Here is a 19,052-nt window from a genome sequence, read left to right as displayed (position 1 = left end):
CTGCCATGTCACAAAAAGACAAAAATTGATTACAAAAATAAATGAAATCGTCACAGTAAAGTGAGAGAAAGCAGAGAAGCTCAGAGAGGTTAAGTGATTTATCCCAACTCATACCAGCCCATGGGATTTGAACCAAGTGCAGAGCCTGACTCAAGGGTCATGGTAAGGATGGAGCAGATCTGAGCGAAGATGTGCATCGTAGAGCATGGTTTCCAGGGGGGCATTTGCCTGTACTCACCAGCTCTCTGTGAGTACTTTGTCACTTCTAATCCTGTTTTAGACTTTGATGGGATCTAAATAAAAACATAAATGGCCCAGGTAACAGATAAATCTGAACTTTACATATTTGGAATGTCCTCAGGTGCTGTCTCTAAAAAGTAATTTCTAAACGCGATTGTATTTCAAACGAATGTGAGGCACTTCCTACCGAAAGGGAAGGTGAGGTCAGACCTTCTACAAGGGCAACAGTCCTTTGGCAACAGGAGTGCTAAGCTGGGTGTGTGCTCGACTTCTCTGGTGCGCGCGCCTCTATTTTTGGCCTTCAGAGTCGCTTCTGGTACATTTGAGGCTGATTTCTGTCCACTTGCCTGGCTCAGTGACCTCACCCCAACACCTTTCCAGACCCTTCACTCTTTCAACAAACAGTGACTGTATGCCCACTGGGCTGGCCACCACTGGGGCCATGTGACAAAGGGGCCATCTCTGTCGTCCAGGGATTAGGATCAAAGTGAGGTGTCACCAACACGGCAAGGACCTTCCTTTTCTGCACATCCGCTCCAGGTAAGGCATGGAACTGCCCCAGCTTCAGTCCTGGATCTTGCACAGACTTCAAACTCCTCTTTCCCTCCTCCTGGAGAGGACAGGCAGTCGGCAAGCAGAATGTGAATTCCTCATCCATCCTTAGGTGGTTTTGCCTGTTCAAGGGGATCGTTCCCATCCTGGACCCAGCTTCTCTTCTGAACTTGTTGCGTCCTGATTATACCAGGAGGATTAGAATATAGGAATTCTCTACTTCCAGTGGGAAGGTTGACCCATCTGGAAACATGAATCAAGTATGTATAGCCACCTACATAGCTAAGAGACCCATATGGAAGAAACACATGTTTGTTCCTGGGATGTAACATATAATCACCCAGTTGAGCCCCGGGAAATAAAATACAGACAGACAATCTTGGGGTTTAGTGGGGGTGTTGAAGAGGCCCTTGCTGCCTCCACTCGGTGAGCCAAGGACTGAATGTCAAAAGCACTTAGTTTTTGAATGTGGAGTATGATCTAGATCAGGTCTGCCTGGAGGTAAATAAACTTTGCCAGGTGACCTCCACTTCTGGTCAGGAGACCCATCTGTGGTCATCAGCTGATGGGTATGTTGGCTTCTGGGGAGCAGGCAGCTGACCTGGCCTTCACTGAGTGTTCATGTGAAGCCTGATCAGAAAACCAGCTACTTTTCTTTATGATCTTTCCTGAGGCCCCCTGCAAATTGCTATTAGAGGCATTGGGAGATGAGGGATATTCTGTTAAGTGGTCGTCAGTCCCCTGGGAGGCTGTAGAATTTGCAGGATGCCCGGGGTCCATGTGTACATTCATATACAAAGCACTCAATGGATTCTAGCTGCCTTAGACATGCAAACTACTATTTCCCACATGTATGTACATGCTGTTGTGCTTAATAAGATACAAATAATTTTAAAGCCTTATTCAGTTAGCAGTAACTTTTTATCATTATGTGGTTTCTCAAAGGACATTAAAAATACAACCTCAGGTCTTTTCTATGATCTCCCAACACCTAACTAGGTTTCCATGTTAGATTCATAATCTCTGCGTTTTCCTTCAGAGCACTTAACACAATTTTGAATTGCATTTTTATTTGCCTGGACATTTATTTTGTATCTGTCTCTCCCACTAGACTATAAGCTTCATGAGGGCAAGGAATGTGCTTGTTTTTCTCACAAATTGTATTCCCACTCCTAGTAGAGTGACTGGTGCATAATAAGTGCTCAGTAAATATTTTTTAAGCAAATGAATGAAGTGGTGAGATCAGGGGAGGGTGTCCAAGAACTTTTTTTTTTTTTTTTTTGATGGTTAAAAAGTTTGGGAAGCAATGAGCTGGTCATTTTACAAATATAACTGAGGTCCAGCAGAGCCAAGAGATCTACCAAAGAGACATGCTGGTTCATCGCAAATATGGAGGCAATCTCAGCCCAGTGATCTTTCCAGCATTCTTGTCAATTTCTAACAGCATTTTTTAAAATAAAATTATACATTTATTTCTATGTAACATGGTGCTGGGCATGATACAAAGCAGACCAAGTAAAGATTCGGGCTCTTCGGTGATTACAATCTGAAAGAGTGTCCAGTAGCTATTTTATGTAGCATCTTTTATATTGACACTTCCTTGGAATGATTTCATGTAAACTCTACACTTGGCCTTCTGGGATGCATAATGGTGTCAATCACAAACAGTGAGTCACTAAAGAGGTGAATCCATTCTTTGTAGCCCCCTCCCCACTCCATTTGCCTCTGAGACTCTTCCTATTGATAGGAATGCTGCTTGTTTGGAATCTGGAAGGTAAACAGACTGTACCATTTATGGAATGTCAACCACTAGAAAGAACTGTTCTAGGTGCCGTGGGGAAATACATGAAACTTAACAGGCATGGTACCTGCTTTAGAGGTGAAAACAAGTAAGTCTACATTTATTTATTTTTTTGTAGCTAGGGTTCTTTCTCTCCAAAGATCTGTTGCAGGGACTTGGCATCTGCAGAATCGACCTGCAAATAAATTCAACTCCATTCGCAGTTCCTAAGAATGACTGTGACCAGTTCACTCACATGGGTGAGGAGAAAATATTTTCAGAGAGAGCAGAGGTACATAAGAAAAAGTCACATAGAATAAGTAGAAGAAGCTTGAGAGTGCATACATCCAACACAAATTCTTGGCTTTTAAAAGGAGGGGTCTGTCCAGTTACGAAGACAAATCTCAACATACATCCTACAGGGGCCCCTGCCAACAGCCTGTAGGCCATGTCATTCCCCTCCACCCCCCATTTAATGATTATCTGCTGCCACTGCTTGACCAGGAAAATGAGTGGGAGTATTTAAAGACTCTAAACTCTATTCCGATGAACTGGGACTCCCGGTTCTAGAGATCACAGCTAGGAAAGGGTGACCAGATTTCAAGCAAAGAAGAAAAAAAATTTTGTTGAGATAGAATATCCTTTCACTCTTGACAGTTAAGAGCAGTATCTTTTCTCAGGTCATTTAGGCTGGCGTGCTCAGAGAAGGCCTCGGCAAGGGAAGTGTGTCAGTAACTAGGCTGCCGGTGATGGCAAGGGCCCTGCAGCTCCGTCAGGTACAGGCTGCAGGCAATGCCCTTCTGCCACCCTCACTTCCCCACCACTTGAGGGCCTGGCAGGCGACATCACATCGCCACACATTTCTCTCCAAAGTGGCATTTTCCCTTGGCTCTATGGTCTTCTTCCTTTTTCCTCTTGGAAAATAATAGGAGGGAACTGGGTGGCCATTGCCTCTCTGCTTCAGACTTCATGGCTGTTTGGAAGAGACATGAGGTTCGCAGGGGGTCTACCATGTGCCAGAAGCTGTATGGGGCACTTTCCATGCAATAAGTTATTGAATCTACCCAATTGCCCAGTGAAGGGCTTTCCATTCTCTTCACCTTGCAGGTTTTAAGACAGGTTCAGAAACACGAAGTTCCATGCCAAGGTCACAAAGCTATAATGGAGGCAAGATGTGAAGCCATGATTTTGAATTACAACGCTAAGGTCTACTTACAGGCAGGCACTCTGCTTACATCTACGGAGAAGCCCTTCTAGATGCCAGCGACAAAGCAGCATGATAACAGACTTTAGGGAAAAATGGTACCTGCATGGACCCCATCTTTTGCAATTGAGGAGCTCCTGTTCCTCGCCTGGTGGGGCAGAAGGGCAATATTCTTCCAGAAAGAGCCCTGCTTTCGGTCCAGGATGAAGCGGATCCATGACGGCCACATAAAGTTCACCCTTCAGACCTTTCTGTGGAACTGCAATATGTTCTGTTTCATGTTTCCTAAATTATTTGCAACAGGCAGCTGTGCTAGGTCAGAATCTCAGAGGTGCTCTGGGATTCCAGACAGGGCGGGGGCTGCCACCCTGCTCTCTCTGGCTGGGAATAATACAATTCACAAATGTGGGGCATTTGGGGAATTCAGGGGCTAAAAAGAGAAGCTCCTGGCTGGAAGTGGCTAAGATTCCTGGACCTCCACGGTGTCAGGGAATCATTTCAGGGAGGTTTTGCTTTTGCTGTACAGCTAATAATACAGCAGCCATGTATCAACAGCTACTGTGCTCCAGGCACTGGACCGAAGGCCTTTCAGAGGTATTATATTCATCCATCCCATCAGTTCTGACAGCCTTTAATCCTCTCAACAACCCTGAGAGGCAGGTCTCAGCAACCACGTATCACAGATGAGTAAATGGAGGCTCAGGGATCATCAATAACTCACTCGAGTTTTCAGAGCTTTCAGGTCAAGTCAGGATTCAAACCCAGGCTGTTTGACCTGACTGTTCATATTTGTAACAACAACAGTATATTGCCTCTAAGGAATTTATTCTGCAGCTAATGAATACGTCAGACAGGCTTTCTTCCACCTTCCTACCCACCAAATGTTTGGGCAATTAAAATAGGTGACTTCATTTATAAGGGGAATGGAAACACAGCACTTGGGCTTGTCCCAGTTACATGAATTAATTCTGTCTCGGGGTTCTTGATGGCAGCATAAACCAAAGAGCCCAGAAACCCATGATGAAATTATATCATTAAAGCCCTCGGCACCTTAGCTCTTATTTTATGTAAAATATATGCATGGCTCCTGAGAATTCCTCTCCACCTGTAGACAGAATAAAATATATATCTATATGTAAGTCATAATAGGATTCTATACCATCATGTCATCATGCCGGTCTTTATGTGACATTATTGATAGGAATGCTGTTTGTTTGGAATCTGGAAGGTAAACAGAGTTTCAAATTCCAGCCCTCTATTGTGGGCTGTAATAAGCATGCCGCCTGGCCATGCAAATTAAGGAACTCTGAAACCCCAAACCTCCAATCACAGGAGCGGCCGCACCGACATTCCAAACACGCCTCTCTCGCCAACGACAGCCTGGCTCAGGCCACAGAATCTTTGCAGAGCCAGCGTCACAGGCTGCTGGAAGCTCAGTATTTGGGACGCCTCGTCGTAGCCTCAGCCCCATCGTGGGGTGAGGTCAGTGAGGGCAAATAACTAAATAGTTTTCTCCAAAACTCCATAGTTGGAATTCCCTCTCCTGGCCCAGGATCCCTGGCGCCCCCTCCCCTGCTGTCCGACCAAGTCCCCCGAGCCCGGGGCCTGGCCGGTCCCTCACGTCGCCCACCTGCCGCACAGGGCGCTGCCCAGCCCGGCAGGAAAGAACTTTCCTCCCGCAGAGAGGACCGAGCCCGAGACACGCCCTGGCTATCTATAGAAAACCCCGCTGGGGGTTCTGCTGACCAGTCACTCGAGATCCCTCCTTGGGCTTTATTATGTCACAGGAACCCAGAATGGAATGCGGAGGATTAAATTCCAAGCCCTTCCCGCCTGGCAGGGCCCGGAGGGAGGGGAGCCGCCGGCCATCTGAGCTCTCGGGTGCCCCCTACTGAGTGTCTTTGTCCCTCCGGCTCGGAGGCAGGCAGCCGCTGGTGCCATGGTCCAGGCCTCCTGAGGCCCCGGAGGCAGCAGGCAGCTCGGCCGCTCGAGCTCTTACAGCATCCAGGGACGCGGAGGGAAGGGTAAGGACACCGACTGGACCCTCGGAGCTCACCGTGTAGGTCTGGGCAGGTTGCTACCCTCTTCGAGCCTCAGTTTCCTCCCCAGAGGAACCCCTGGGACATAAGACTGGGAATATCACCAACAGAGGGGGAAGTTGGGGAGCAGATGCTTCAGAGGTGGTGACCTCGGAGCAAAGGCTGGTGGGGGGTTTGGAGACCCCCATGGCAGTCACAGGTCCATGCATCTGGAATGATGATAGAAAAGATGCCAGAAAGAGGAAATACTTCAAGTGTGGCTTAATTCTATTTTTAAAGGCAAGGAAATTATCAGGTTACTTCAACCTAACAACCTCTGTGCCCCTTATCCATAATACAGGAGGAATAATAATGCCTACTACCTAGGTCTGTTGTGATGAATAAATGAGTTAATTCACAAAAAGGGCTTCAAACAGTGTCTGGTATGTAGTAAGTCACTTATTTTGTTATTATTCTTGTTATTATTACCTAGGAGTTCCCTATTATTGTTGCTGTTATTACAAAGTCCTAGAACGGTACTTTAAAAAGACCATTAGCGTTGGTAACATTTATCGCACATTTATGACATGCCAGTCATTCTAATGAGCATTTCAAATAATGTATCATTTCAGAAACAGTCCTGTGCAGTAAGTACCATCATCTCCATCTTATATTATTTATTTATTTATGGCTGTGTTGGGTCTTCATTGCTGCATGCAGGCTTTCTCTAGTTGCAGCGAGCGGGGGCTACTCTTCATTGCGGAGCACAGGCTCTAGGCGCGCAGGCTTCAGTAGTTGCAGCACACGGGCTCAGTAGTTGTGGGTAGCGGGCTCTAGAGCGCAGGCTCAGTAGTTGTGGTGCACGAGATTAGTTGCTCCACAGCATGTGGGATCTTCCCGGACCTGGGATCAAACCTGTGTCCCCTGCAGATTCTTAACCACTGGGCCACCAGGGAAGTCCCTCATCTGCATCTTTTAACAGTGAAGAACCTGAGCATTTAGTGACTCACCCCAGGTCAGAGAGCTGGTGAGTGGGCAAGTGGTCATTGCTCTCCCATCGGAGCTGGCCGAGGCTGGATTCCTCCCTTGCTGTTTGAACTTGCATACATCCTTGACCTTGCTGGGTCTCCAATGGAGAAAAAGGGCAGATAATAACATCTGCTTTCTTTCCTTCACATGACTCTGTTGAAAAAAGTGCTGTGTGAACCGATGTTCCACCCAGAAATGGGAGGAATTGCAGAAGGTGAGCAGTCACAGGGAACCAGCATCACCGTGGGACTGTCCTGCTCCTTCTCAGAGGAGAAGGGACTGTGGGGACACAGGACACATTTGATCTAAGCCAAGAGCCCGTGGAGGTGCCTGTCGTCCTGGGGAGGCCACTGGAGCTGTGAAAAGTAGAAGACTCACAACCTGTCAGGTGTCTTTGAGTAGTCTGTCAATGTGTGTGCAAGCATGCGAGCACACACACACACAGAGGCATGCACAGTAATAATGCATCACTGGGCTCCCACCTTGGCAGAGTAAATGAAACATGTAAACAAACAATAAATTATGCCTGTGCCAATGGGGCGTAGAAGCAGTAACTATAAAATACTACCCAGGGGAGAGAAAGTTTATTGAGACGGTGATAGAACACCCCAATCTCATTGCCAATGGCATTATTTCACACCCGGAGCAAGCTGGCACGGTTGTTATTTCTTAAAGGAGAACTTTGTCTTTTTCCTTTCTCTTAAACACTGGATTTTTCTTTTCTTTAAACAATGCCAGTCTTTCCTTCTGATGGGATCTTGAAGAGGAGATTCCTTCCATTTTTATGAAAGGGACCCAGGTCCCGAAGAGTGAAGGAATTCCTGATGAGAGGGCTGTAAGTACTGCTGATTTGGCAAGGTGGGCTGTCATGTCTCTGTCTCTGAAGGCCTTTAGATGAGGTGCAGTCCTTGGTTCCCGGGGGGAAGAGACCCTTCTGACAGTCATGCTTCCTGTGGGCCCCGGGTTGAGAGGTAACGCTGCACAGTGGACTACAGCAGTGGTCTCCAAAATGTGTGTCACACCCAGAGGATGCTATCTGCAGACAATCCACTCACTAGAAGTGAAGAAAGAAAATATTGACTTTTTATATTTATCTTTATTTTTATGTTATTACTACAAAGCCATTTTTGCATTAAAAGTTCAAATATATATAAAAGCAGAATAAGATCATGAACTTCCCATGTACCCGTGTAAACCATCGTCCAACTTCAAAAATTATCGATTCATGGCTAGTCTTTTCTCCTCTGTTCACCCTCCTACTTGCCCTGCCTGCTCCTCCTCCCATATTATTTAAAGCAAATCCCAGACACTGTATTTTGCAAAGGCCGTCTTATGCCTGCAGACTTTTGACCCACTGGAGCACTGCCTTAGCAAGAGCTAAAGAGCCCACTGGGCTCATTATCGCCTTATGTGAGAATAGTTTTCCCTGTTTCAGGCTCAATGAACCTTTCTTTGTTCTGCTTGAGCGCATACATTAATGGCCCCCCAGGGATGCCCCCAGCCTTCAGTATTTCAGACTCCATGGGAGAGGGGTTGGGGTCCTTCCACCCCGAAAGGGGTGCATGCAGGCCAATTGCCCTGCATTGGCTTCTGGGAGAGACCCGATGGCCGTGGGGTCTATATACCCACTATTGAAGCTGATATTACTGTTTCTTCTCTGTGCAAGGAAAGTGTTGTTCTATCCAGTATTTTTCCTGGCAACGCAGATACCAAGGTGCAGTGGGCAGAAGTGTTTGCAGTCCTCCCCTGGGCCTGGTGACCGGTGCACCGGGAATTGATAACCGGTGCTTGGTGTTCGGCTGGACACTTATCATTACAGCTATAAATATTCTAATATAAGAATCTGAAAAACAAACCTACAAAGAACAGGCCCTCCCTCTTTAAAAACATAACCACAATGCCATCATTGTACTCCAAAAGCATCAGCAATAATTCCTCAATGTAATTGCATATCCAATCAGCGTTCACATTTCCTCAATTGTCCTATATTTTTTTATAGTTTGAATTGGGATTCAAACAAACTCCATACATTGTGATGGATAAATATTTCCGTTAAGTCCATCCCTTTCAATCTATTGATCCCCCTCTTAATCTCTTATTCTCTGTTTTTGCAATTTTTTGGTTGAATAACTTGGATTGTTTTTCGACTAATCTTCTACAGTCTGGATTTTGCTGATTATGTTCCCATAGTATCATTTATCATGTGCCTCCATCCCTTGTGTTTCCTGTAAATGAAAAATCAAGAGTCTTCTTCAGGTTCAAATTAAATATTTTGGCAAGAACCTTTTGTAGATAGTGTTAAGGAAGTCTATTGGGAGAATATCGTATTTGGTTGTCTCTTTGTTTTGTGATATCAGCAGTCTTCCATGATCATTGCCAAATCCTTTAATTCACTAGTGGTTACAAAGTGTGGTGTTCTAATTCTATCTATCTGTCTTCATTTATTAGCTGGAGTACTTCTGTAAAGAGAATCTTCACATTAGTAATTTGCTAACCTGAGGCACATTTCTTATAGGAAAGGTAGGATAATGCTTCCTTTTTTTTTTTTTAACCCGTTTTCAAAATAATAAGTTGATCACCTAGTGTTCTCCAAACGTGATCACCAGGGTATTTTTTTAGTATTATTATAAACGTGAATTTGAATAAACATAATGTGGTTTAATCCACTGCAGTGGCTCTAAGCATCCCATTTTTGGCCAATGGAATCTATTCAAGTTGGCTCTTGATTTTTTTGATGTGACCCCAATGATAATTGATCGCTTCCCTGCTTTCTGGTATAAGATTTTCCAAGCTCACCCCAAACTTCTCCAAGGAGCCGATTTCTTTCAGTGGGAAATGGTACTTAGAGATCACAGTCTATACTTAGATTTATATTATATGTTTATTTATATTTTTGTGATATATGTTTTATGATGTACATAATGTTTTGATACTATGGTAGATACATATAACTTATAAATGGCAAACAAAGATACACATATTTCCTGAAAGGGATACCCAGTACAGAAAGTTTAGAGACCATGTGTTTGGTGCATAGATCTGGGAAATGTGCTTGAATTATGGTCCTGGGCCCCCTTCCATTCTAGCTGTTTTGCCTTGGTCAAGTTCTTCTTTTTTTCTTTCCCTCTGAACCTCAATGTATTCAAGTGCAAAATAAACATAATAATAGCCACTTCATGGGGATGTTGTGATGACCAATTAAGATAGCGAAGATAGAGAGATTGAGAGAGAGGAAGATACATACATACATACATACATACACAAACACATACCCTTGGCCTCACTCAACAAATAGGAGCTATTCATAGCACCTCAACTGAAAGAACAGTACTGACAGAGCCCCGTCTCATATAGAAGGTTCTCTGTCTGTTCTCAAGGAGCTTACAAACCAGAAGAACGGAGAAGCACCACACAAAGGAAAATTCACACAACATCCACCTTCCAAGGTCTTATGGAGCCATATGAAGGATAAATCTTTTGGAAGTTCGGGGAGAGAGCTCTCTGGAACCTGGAAAAGTCTAGAAGTCTTCGGGAGGAGGATGGGACTTTACCTGGGCCCTGAAGCCTCGCCCGGGGAGGTGGGCGTGGGATGGGGTATGCAGGGGCTCATTCCGGCCTGGGGAGATGGCCAGGCTCGGCGGGGGGTGGGGGTGGGAAGAGAACGCAGCAAAACAACAGGAGGAGGAGAAACTACTGGAAGGCACAGTCCCAGGAAGGAATGGTTGTTCCATGGTCCCTACCCTCCACAGAGGTGAGCAGGAGGAGAACAAAGAACAGGACCCCGCTGGCTTCACGAGGACTGTTTCGGGTCTCATTCCACGTCTCGGTGGCGGAGAGATGCCCAACTGCACCAGAGACAGGCCCGACTGCAGCAGAGAGACAGGAAGTCGGCGCGTGCGCCTGCGCGGAAGGGATCTTGCTGGTCGGTTTGTAAAAGAACAAAGCAGCTCAGGCGCTAGAAAGCGGCAGTGCGACCCTGAACACGTAGTCTGCCCCCGCTGGTGGTAGGCATCCCTCCCCCAGGAGGAAGGTGCTGGACGAAAATAGAGACTCGAAATGGCTTTGATGACCTAAGCCCCAAGAACTGCCAAGGCCCGGCTGGCAGCAAGAAAGCAAACGCCAGGAGCATCTGAGGCAGTGCTCGCCTCCCGAAGAGGTGAAATCGGGAGAGTCTGGTGGAAGAGCCTGCCCCTCGGGCTGGGTTGCGGCAGGAGCTCACGTTCTCCGAGGCCGATTACACACCAGGCACTGTGTTAAGCACTTCACATACCTTCTCTCGTTTAGTCCTCACGGCCAGCCTCCAAGACAGATGAAGCATTCCCATTGAACAGGTAAGGACACTCAGGGTGCGAGAGGGTCCGCGATTTACTGAACGTGAACCACAAATTGGAGGTGGGATTCAAACTTAGGTCTGTTTCTAAAACCCTTTCCACTCTCCTTCCACTACTACTGACTGTCCCTTAAAGTGATGATCAGATTCGTTCATTTAGCACATAATCTGTGGACCCCCGTGGTATGAGGTGCTAACTTATTAAACACGTGCCTGGCACATTCTGCGGTTTTTACATGCATTAACTCATTTAGTTCTCTCATACCTTATGAGAGGCTCTTCTGAATATTCATCTCATTTTGGAAATGAGGCACAGAGAGGTTAAATAACCTACCTAAGGTCACACAGTAAGGACAGTGCAAGGATTCAGAGCCTACATACTTGACCTCATGCTGTTCCACCTCCCAGTGGGTGCCCATGTGTGCCAGGCCTCTTTCCATCCTGTGCTTCCTTCCAAATGCCATAGTGTGGACGTTCCGCCCTCCCCAACCAGGCACTACGGGTGAGTGGTGGGGTGTCTGGCTCCACTGAAATTCCCCGAGAACAAGATGTCAGAGGGGGCAGGTGGCAGTTCTATGCTAATGACAACATCTATTTCCTTACAGTGGCACCTCTGATCCTAACACAAGATTCCATTTTTTTTTTTTTTTTTTTTTTGCCCTTGGTTTTGGGAATCTGAGAAATCTGAGTGTTAGGGGTAACAGTGCACGTACCAGGGAGGGGGCCTATCCAACTACTCTGGGATCAAAATTTTCTTTTTTTTTTTTAATTAAAAACTCTTCTTGGGAGGTTTTAGGGAGAGCAAAAGCAGGTGGTGTTAAGAGTGGGGAAAAAAAAAAAATCTTTGTCCCATGGGGACTGACTGAGAGGAATGCCTGCTCTCCTGAGATCTGCAGTGCAATTTATGCACTTAAGTGCAATTTATGCACTTAAATGACCACATAGGAAAATGATCACAGAAGCAAAGTGACATTAGAAATGCGAAATGGATAAAGAAAACCTTGGATGAGCACACTGGCTGCTGAACCCATTTGAAAAACGGAGATGTGAAGGGCACACAAACTGAACCAGGAGAGGCCTTTCAAAGGAAGGCCATGGAACCAAATGTCAAATGTTTATCTGGGAGAAAAGAGAAAATGATGTACACAAGCCCTCAGGCCTTCAGCAGGCTCTCTCTTTGTCAGCAAGGCCGAATGTTTCCATAGGTCATTTCCCTGCAATGGTTACAGCTGCTTTTAGTAATGACCGAGGACCATGGTGGAAGGGGCCTTCGAGGTCACACTTTATAGTCTGACCACCTCACTTTGCAAATGAGGAACCAGGCCCGGAGAGAGGGAGTGATGTGGCCTGATATTTTATGTGCATTTTCTGGTGGGATGTTTGTGAGAATCAGATCATTCATCAGATTGGAACGTAGGTCACAAAGTTGCAGTCACCACTGACATCAGTGAACCCTACTATATTCCAGAGAGCGGTGAGCCTTCTGCAAACAAGATCTCATTTAGTCTTCACAGTGGCCCGGCGAGAGTGGCACTAGGACAGCCCGGATTTTCGTAGCTGAGGCCACTGAAGGCTGAAGAGATTAAGTGGCTTGATCAAGGTCACACTGCTAAGAAATGTGGCACCAAATCCCTTGTTCCCTCTCCGCTACCTTCTGACAAGAATAGGGGAATGGTAAAATAAACCAGGGTACGCCTCCTGGGGTATTATTTTACAATTAAAAATTATTATGAACTCTATGTAGTAACATGGTAATTGCTCTTTCACTGAGTGAAGAATGCAATCCTTGATGTAAAATATGCAGAAGAAAAATGGAAGCTGAATGCTTCACCACTAACAGTGGCTGAGGAGTATGATAAGCTTATTTTATTTCTGCTTTTTTCCCATTTTAATGTTATGTAATGTGCTCTAGGTCTTTTGTAATGAAAGAATGAATACAATCTTTTTTCTTTAAGAACTAGTACTGTACTCTCAAAATCAATAAGGAAAAGGCTAAAATGAATAGTAATATATTTTCCTTTCCTTGGCAATGAAAACTAATAAGTAATTGATTCGCCGCATGAGATAAGAGATCATTATATAAAGTCCACGCATAACACAATTCTCTTTTCACATTCCATCGGATGCAACAAAAACCCAAATTCAAAGAACTTCAATTTTGAAGCCACCCTATTTTTATGGCTTGCGTAGCCTGGTCTATTAATAAAAGGAGATGATCACTTTCCCATGTTTGCCAGGGGAGTGACTAATCATTCTTTCCTTCTGTCTGTAATTGAGTTCCAGCCAACGTGCAGGCTCAGGGACACATTGCATTGGAAGGTTCCCTCCCATCCACTCTGTCCTTCCACACGCAGAAGCTCAGGCACAGAGAGGTAAAGTCTCCTGCTCGAGATCTTGGGTCTTAATAGTGAAATCCTGAATATAAACTCTCAGCTCCCCAAGGGCAAGGCTCTTCCGTGTCTTTGTTAATCCCAGCCCCCAGTGCTGACTCCTTCTTTACTAGGTGCATTAAGATTTCAATGACAGGACAGGATGAAAGCCCAGTTCCATAGCCCACGTTCATTGAGTGCTGTCTGTGTGCCGAGCACTACGCTAAATGCTTTACAGGGGCGATTTAGCCCCGGAGATAATCCGGTGGTGAGGTCATAACATCTACCGTATTTCAATGGTGGGGAGAATGAGGCTCAGGATGGCGAGCCCGATGCCCCAGGTCACGTAGCTGCCTGGTGGCCAGGTCAGAATTTTGACCTGGACAGCATGCCTTCAGAGCCAGTCCTCTTAACTCTTAGAGTTGGAAAGGACTGATAGCATCAGCTCACGTCCATGGCCAGGTTTCTCTTCCCAGAGAGTTTAGAAAGTTCCTGAGGTCAGAGAGGTACTAGACTTCAGTGCCAGATATCTGTAGTCCTGAAGCATGGCCAGGACAATTTGTAACAATCCAGTAAGCCTTAAAGTGACCCCCTCATACCCGCAACCAAGCAGTGCCTCCTTTCTGCTTCTGCACAGCCATGCGTTCCTCATGCATCAGCGTCCTGGTCGCCTTGCCTCAACTTAGCACAGGCTCCCGTTTTCAAGAGAAACATGTTCAAATGTAAACTCATTTAACAAACACATGTCAAGTTTCAGGCCTGTGCAAGGTTTTGATGTGAGGATGGAGGTGCCAGGTTCTTTTCCAAAATGTGATATGTGACCTCAAGAATTTAAACGTCACCAGCATGTTTTTAGCTTTGAACCAGATGATTCAAAGGAGCCCAATAGGTGATGCCTTTTGCTGTTTCTCTGTAAGAGTGAGCAGCTCATACTCATGTTTCCCGGAGGAATTATGCAAATATTTATATATCCTAATACCCATCAAGGCAGGCCTGAAGCTCCCTGCACTGAATGGCCTGAGTTCTGTTTCCTCTGTTAAAATTAAGTGCCCCTGGCTGAATTCAGGGTACCCTGTGTTGACCAGTCAATGAGCAGAGCCAGGAAACTCGGTATCAGAGAAAAGTGGGAGAAAGGAATGAGCAGACGTAAGGCGAGCAAACTAAAAGCCCACATTTGGGAAGGGGATGCATCAGGATTGGGCTTTGGAGCTGGTCAGATGTGATCCAGAATCTTGGCTCCAACCAATCGCCAGCTGTGTGACCTCGGTGAGTCCTGTAGCTTTTCTCAGGTTCTGTTTCAAAATCACAAAAATGATGTACTAATAGCTACCTTGCATGGTTATTAGATTAGTGCTAATGTGTGTAAACTGTGTAGCACCGTACCTGGCATCTGGCACTGCCCAATATGTGGTAACTGTCATTGTTATTTACAATCACTGGGAATTTCCAATAACACTTGGCTTGTCTTCATTGTAAATTAAGTTGAGGATTTCCAAAAGTGAGGAAAAATAACTTCTTAAAGCAAAATCAGCTGAGCAACATTGCGGAGTACCTGCTGGGTAGATACCACTGCTCTGGACTTCAGTGGGGTTGGGAAAGCAGGGAGTCCTCCACTGCTTGCTTTTTTAATGGTGGTGAGGAAATAAAAACACAAAATGAAAGCAACTAAGAAAGTTTCTTTTCAAAACACTAAGCTAAGCCTCTGTGGAGAGATAAAATGAAATCACCAATTTGTTTCGGCTCCAAAGGCAAACTATAAATGAATATGGAGATCCAGCTGGCACCCAGGGTTGAGCACCTAGGTAGGCACAGCTGTAGCAGTTAAGGTAATGCAGGCCACTATAACAGATAAACTTCAAAAGACAATGTTTCTTTCTCCTTGGAATAAAGTCCTACAAACTGGGGAAGGGAGGGATGTGGAAGGAGTCTCTGCTCAGTGCAGTCCAGAGTCCAGGCTGGCTGAGTCTCTGCGGTCTTCAACAGGAAGTTCCCAGTTCTGCCCCGGCATTGACGTCCAGCCTGCAGATGGGGGAAGTGGGACAGGATTGAATTGTGGCCTGTTTCTAGGGCCGGGGCCTGAAAGCCGCACCTACCTCTGCCTCCATGCTCCATTGGCTAAAATTTAGTCATGTGGCCATACCTAATTGCAAAGGAGACTGAGAAAATAGTCTCTGTTTGCTCAGGAGGAAATGGGGATGAGTTCTCAGAGCAGCATTCAATCTCTGCCACACAGGGCATGGCGCAAACTCCAGGGACACTAAGACTTGTTTGAGAAGCCTAAGACCTGTTTCTTCCATGTCTTCATTTTTGCAGCTAAATCCAAGTGTTTAGACCCCAGGTTCATAGTACCACAGGCAAAATTCACACAGCACAGTAACAAAATAGACAGGATAAGAAGAGGGAAAAAAAGATAATACGGACTCTGAAAGGGAAAAGCCAAATGAAACTTATACTGAGAGGGAAAAATCAACATTCACCTTCTCTGCTTACACAAGACTCTGAGGATGAAGCTTCTGAGAAACCAAGGCAGCATCCACAAAGCTGCATCGGCTAAATTTAAGCCAGGCCATGCTTCTTTCTCAAAACGAGGGTGTTTGATTGATTATTTCTGTATTATAATTCCTGGTTATTGTGACTCGAACCTACATCTCGAGATCATACAATTTGTAATGATCATACCTTGTTCTGGGCGAGCTCAAGTCTTACTTAGCACTTCTGGACCCCAGTGGAATGGTTTCATTTATTGGCAGGTCTAAGCCAGGTACCTCCTACTCTTGTGGGTCTGCCACTGGACCTTTCTGGGGTCCACGTGGCTCAGGCCAAAAGAAGCTCAGGCTGAAGTTTCCCCTCTCATCTTCCATACCCTTCCACCTTCCTGCGAAAACCTTGCTTTGGAGTGCATATCATCTCAGCCTCATCTTTTTAAATCACAGCACACAATAAGGAATACATTTTACATTTTCACCCAGTACAGTGAGTGCACATGCGCGCACACACACACACACACACACACACACACTTTAAATAATTTTCTCGAAACATTTCTTTTTTTAATTAAGAATGATGCTTTCTGGGAATTCCCTGGTGGTCCAGTGGTTAGGACTCGGCACTTTCGCTGCCGAGGGCCTGGTTTTGATCCCTGGTCAGGGAAATAAATGTCCCACAAGCCAAGCAGCGCAGCCAAAAAAAGAAAAAGAAAAAAAAAAAAAAGAGTGATGCTTTCTGATAATTCCTGTTTTATTCCATTTGAAATAAATAAATAAATAAATGCTGCTTGGCACCCACTAAATTGTTTAGGCAAACCATCTTCCATACCTTGTCATGACTGTAATCTGCTAGCTTCCCCAATCACTAGCTTACATTAATAGAATTATTTTTTTCTCTTTTTGAAGCCAGTGAACTTCACCTCTGCTCCACTTTACCCAGATTCTCCTAAAACTACACCCTTGGCTTTTCTCTATTTCATCTTTCACATCTGTAACTCCAGTATCGCCTTGGACCTCAGCCTCTCGCTCTTCCCACCCGCTATCCTGTTATAGCCACTCTACCTACACTTCAGGCTTATCAGGAACTTTGGACCCTTACTCTCCCGTTGGCTCCCCTTTATCAGAATCTTCCCGGTTTTGCTTCCTCCCAATCTACACAAAGCCCATGACCACAACCTGATCTGTCCACCACCTGTCATGAGATATTTTGCTTCTGTCCTCCTGATTTTAACTAAGCCTGCAGCCTGGCCAGTGAGCCAATGGGCATGGCCCAGAAAGCGTAGACATTAAAGTATCTGGACCAGGCTTATAAATTTGGGATAATGCCTACACTGACTTACTTCACTGCTCATTTATTCCTTAGCCCACTGTAATCTTTCCACTTTGAATCCCTCTGCACTATCTTAACAGTCTGAGAAATGCAACGCATACTCTTTGAACCTTGTATTACTCTCTGCAACATCTGAGACTTTTGACCTTCAAAATCTTTCCCCCGTTACTTTGATGACTCCCTCTTCCCTAGTTCTTCTTTTTTCCTCTTTCCTCTCTTGTTCCTCCTTTTCAAGCTTCTTTATAAATTCCTTCTCTCAACTCCTTAACTGCTGGTGTCCTCAGGTTCCTCCCCTTCTCATCACACTCTGCAACCTTCCAGGGCAAACCCATCCACACCCATGATCTCCACTACCATCTATGTGATGGTCATTCTCACAAATACATCCTAACCTCAGCCCTTGTGGGTTCATGTCCAACGCCGGCTGCACCCCTCCACCTGGTTGTCTCACACACCCTTCCAAACTCAACATGTCCCAAGCTGAAGTTGGGTCCTTCTCTCTGCCATTCGCTTGCCAATGGTTTCCCATTTCACCTAGAAAAAAAAATCCATAATTATTACTATAGTCCTCCAGGGCTGAGGTCTAAATGATCCAACTTCTAGCTCCTTACTCCATCTTATCACCTGGTCTTTTCTCATGATTCTCTCTGCTCAACCCAAGCTGGTTTCCTTGCTGTTCCTCCAATACGCCAATGATGTATTTACCACATGGTGTTTGTCCTGGTTATTCCCTCTGCCCAAAATGCTATTGCCCCAGATCCGATAGCCACAAACCTCTTTCCCTTACCTCACTCAGGTTTCTGCTGAAATATCAACTGCTCATGGAGGCATCTCTGACCAGCCTGCCAAAGTAGCAACCCCTTCACTCTGTATCCCACCGATTAGCACCACCTTATGTGAATGTGTTTGTCTGTTTACCCTCACTAGAATACAAGTTTCTTTATTTAGCTGAATGCTCAGCACCTAGAAAGGTACTTGAGACAGAGTAAGAACTCAATAAATAATTGATGAATGAATAAGTAATATATCTCCTCCCCCTCTCCTACCCTGTGTCCCAAAACTGTGCTTTCACCAGGATTCTAGGTAAAAGATACACAAGTTTCCCAATCATGGCCCAAGCCAGAAGCCTGGCCTTTGGCCTCAGATGAGAATCCCATCTGTCATGCCTCCCAGTGAATCTAATTCTCTCTTCCATGGAGTTTGATTTCTCCATCCTCACTGCATGGCCTTGGTTCAATGTCATGTATCCTTTTGCAAATTTGTTGAAAGCTATGGGTCCTCTTCTCAGGAAAATGTGCACACAAACACCATATTTTTCACAAAAGAGTTTCTAGATTCTCCAAAGCCCAGTGAGGACACCCCTCCCCAGGCACCACCATGTCCAAGGATAAAAATCTCTGTCTCAAAGGCTTCTTACTTTTCACTTGCATAACTTTGATGTCTGCTATGATCTGAATGTTTGTGTCCTCCCCAAATGCATATGCTGAAATCCTAACCCTGCAGTGTGATGGTATTTGGAGGCAGGCCCTTAGGAGGTGACTAGGTCATGAGGATGGCACCCTCATGAATGGGATTAGTGCCCTTATAAAAGAGACTCTGGAAAGCTAGCTTGTCCCTTCCTGCATGTGAGGTTACAGTCGTCAGTGAGGAAATGGATTCTTATCAGACACCAGATCTGCTGGCACCTTGATCTTTGGACATCCCAGCTTCTAGA

The sequence above is a fragment of the Balaenoptera acutorostrata genome, chromosome 5 (assembly GCF_949987535.1).
Source record: "Balaenoptera acutorostrata chromosome 5, mBalAcu1.1, whole genome shotgun sequence".
Lineage (NCBI taxonomy): Eukaryota > Metazoa > Chordata > Mammalia > Artiodactyla > Balaenopteridae > Balaenoptera > Balaenoptera acutorostrata.
The sequence above is the reverse complement of the archived record's forward strand: the minus strand, read 5'-3'. Positions refer to the sequence as shown.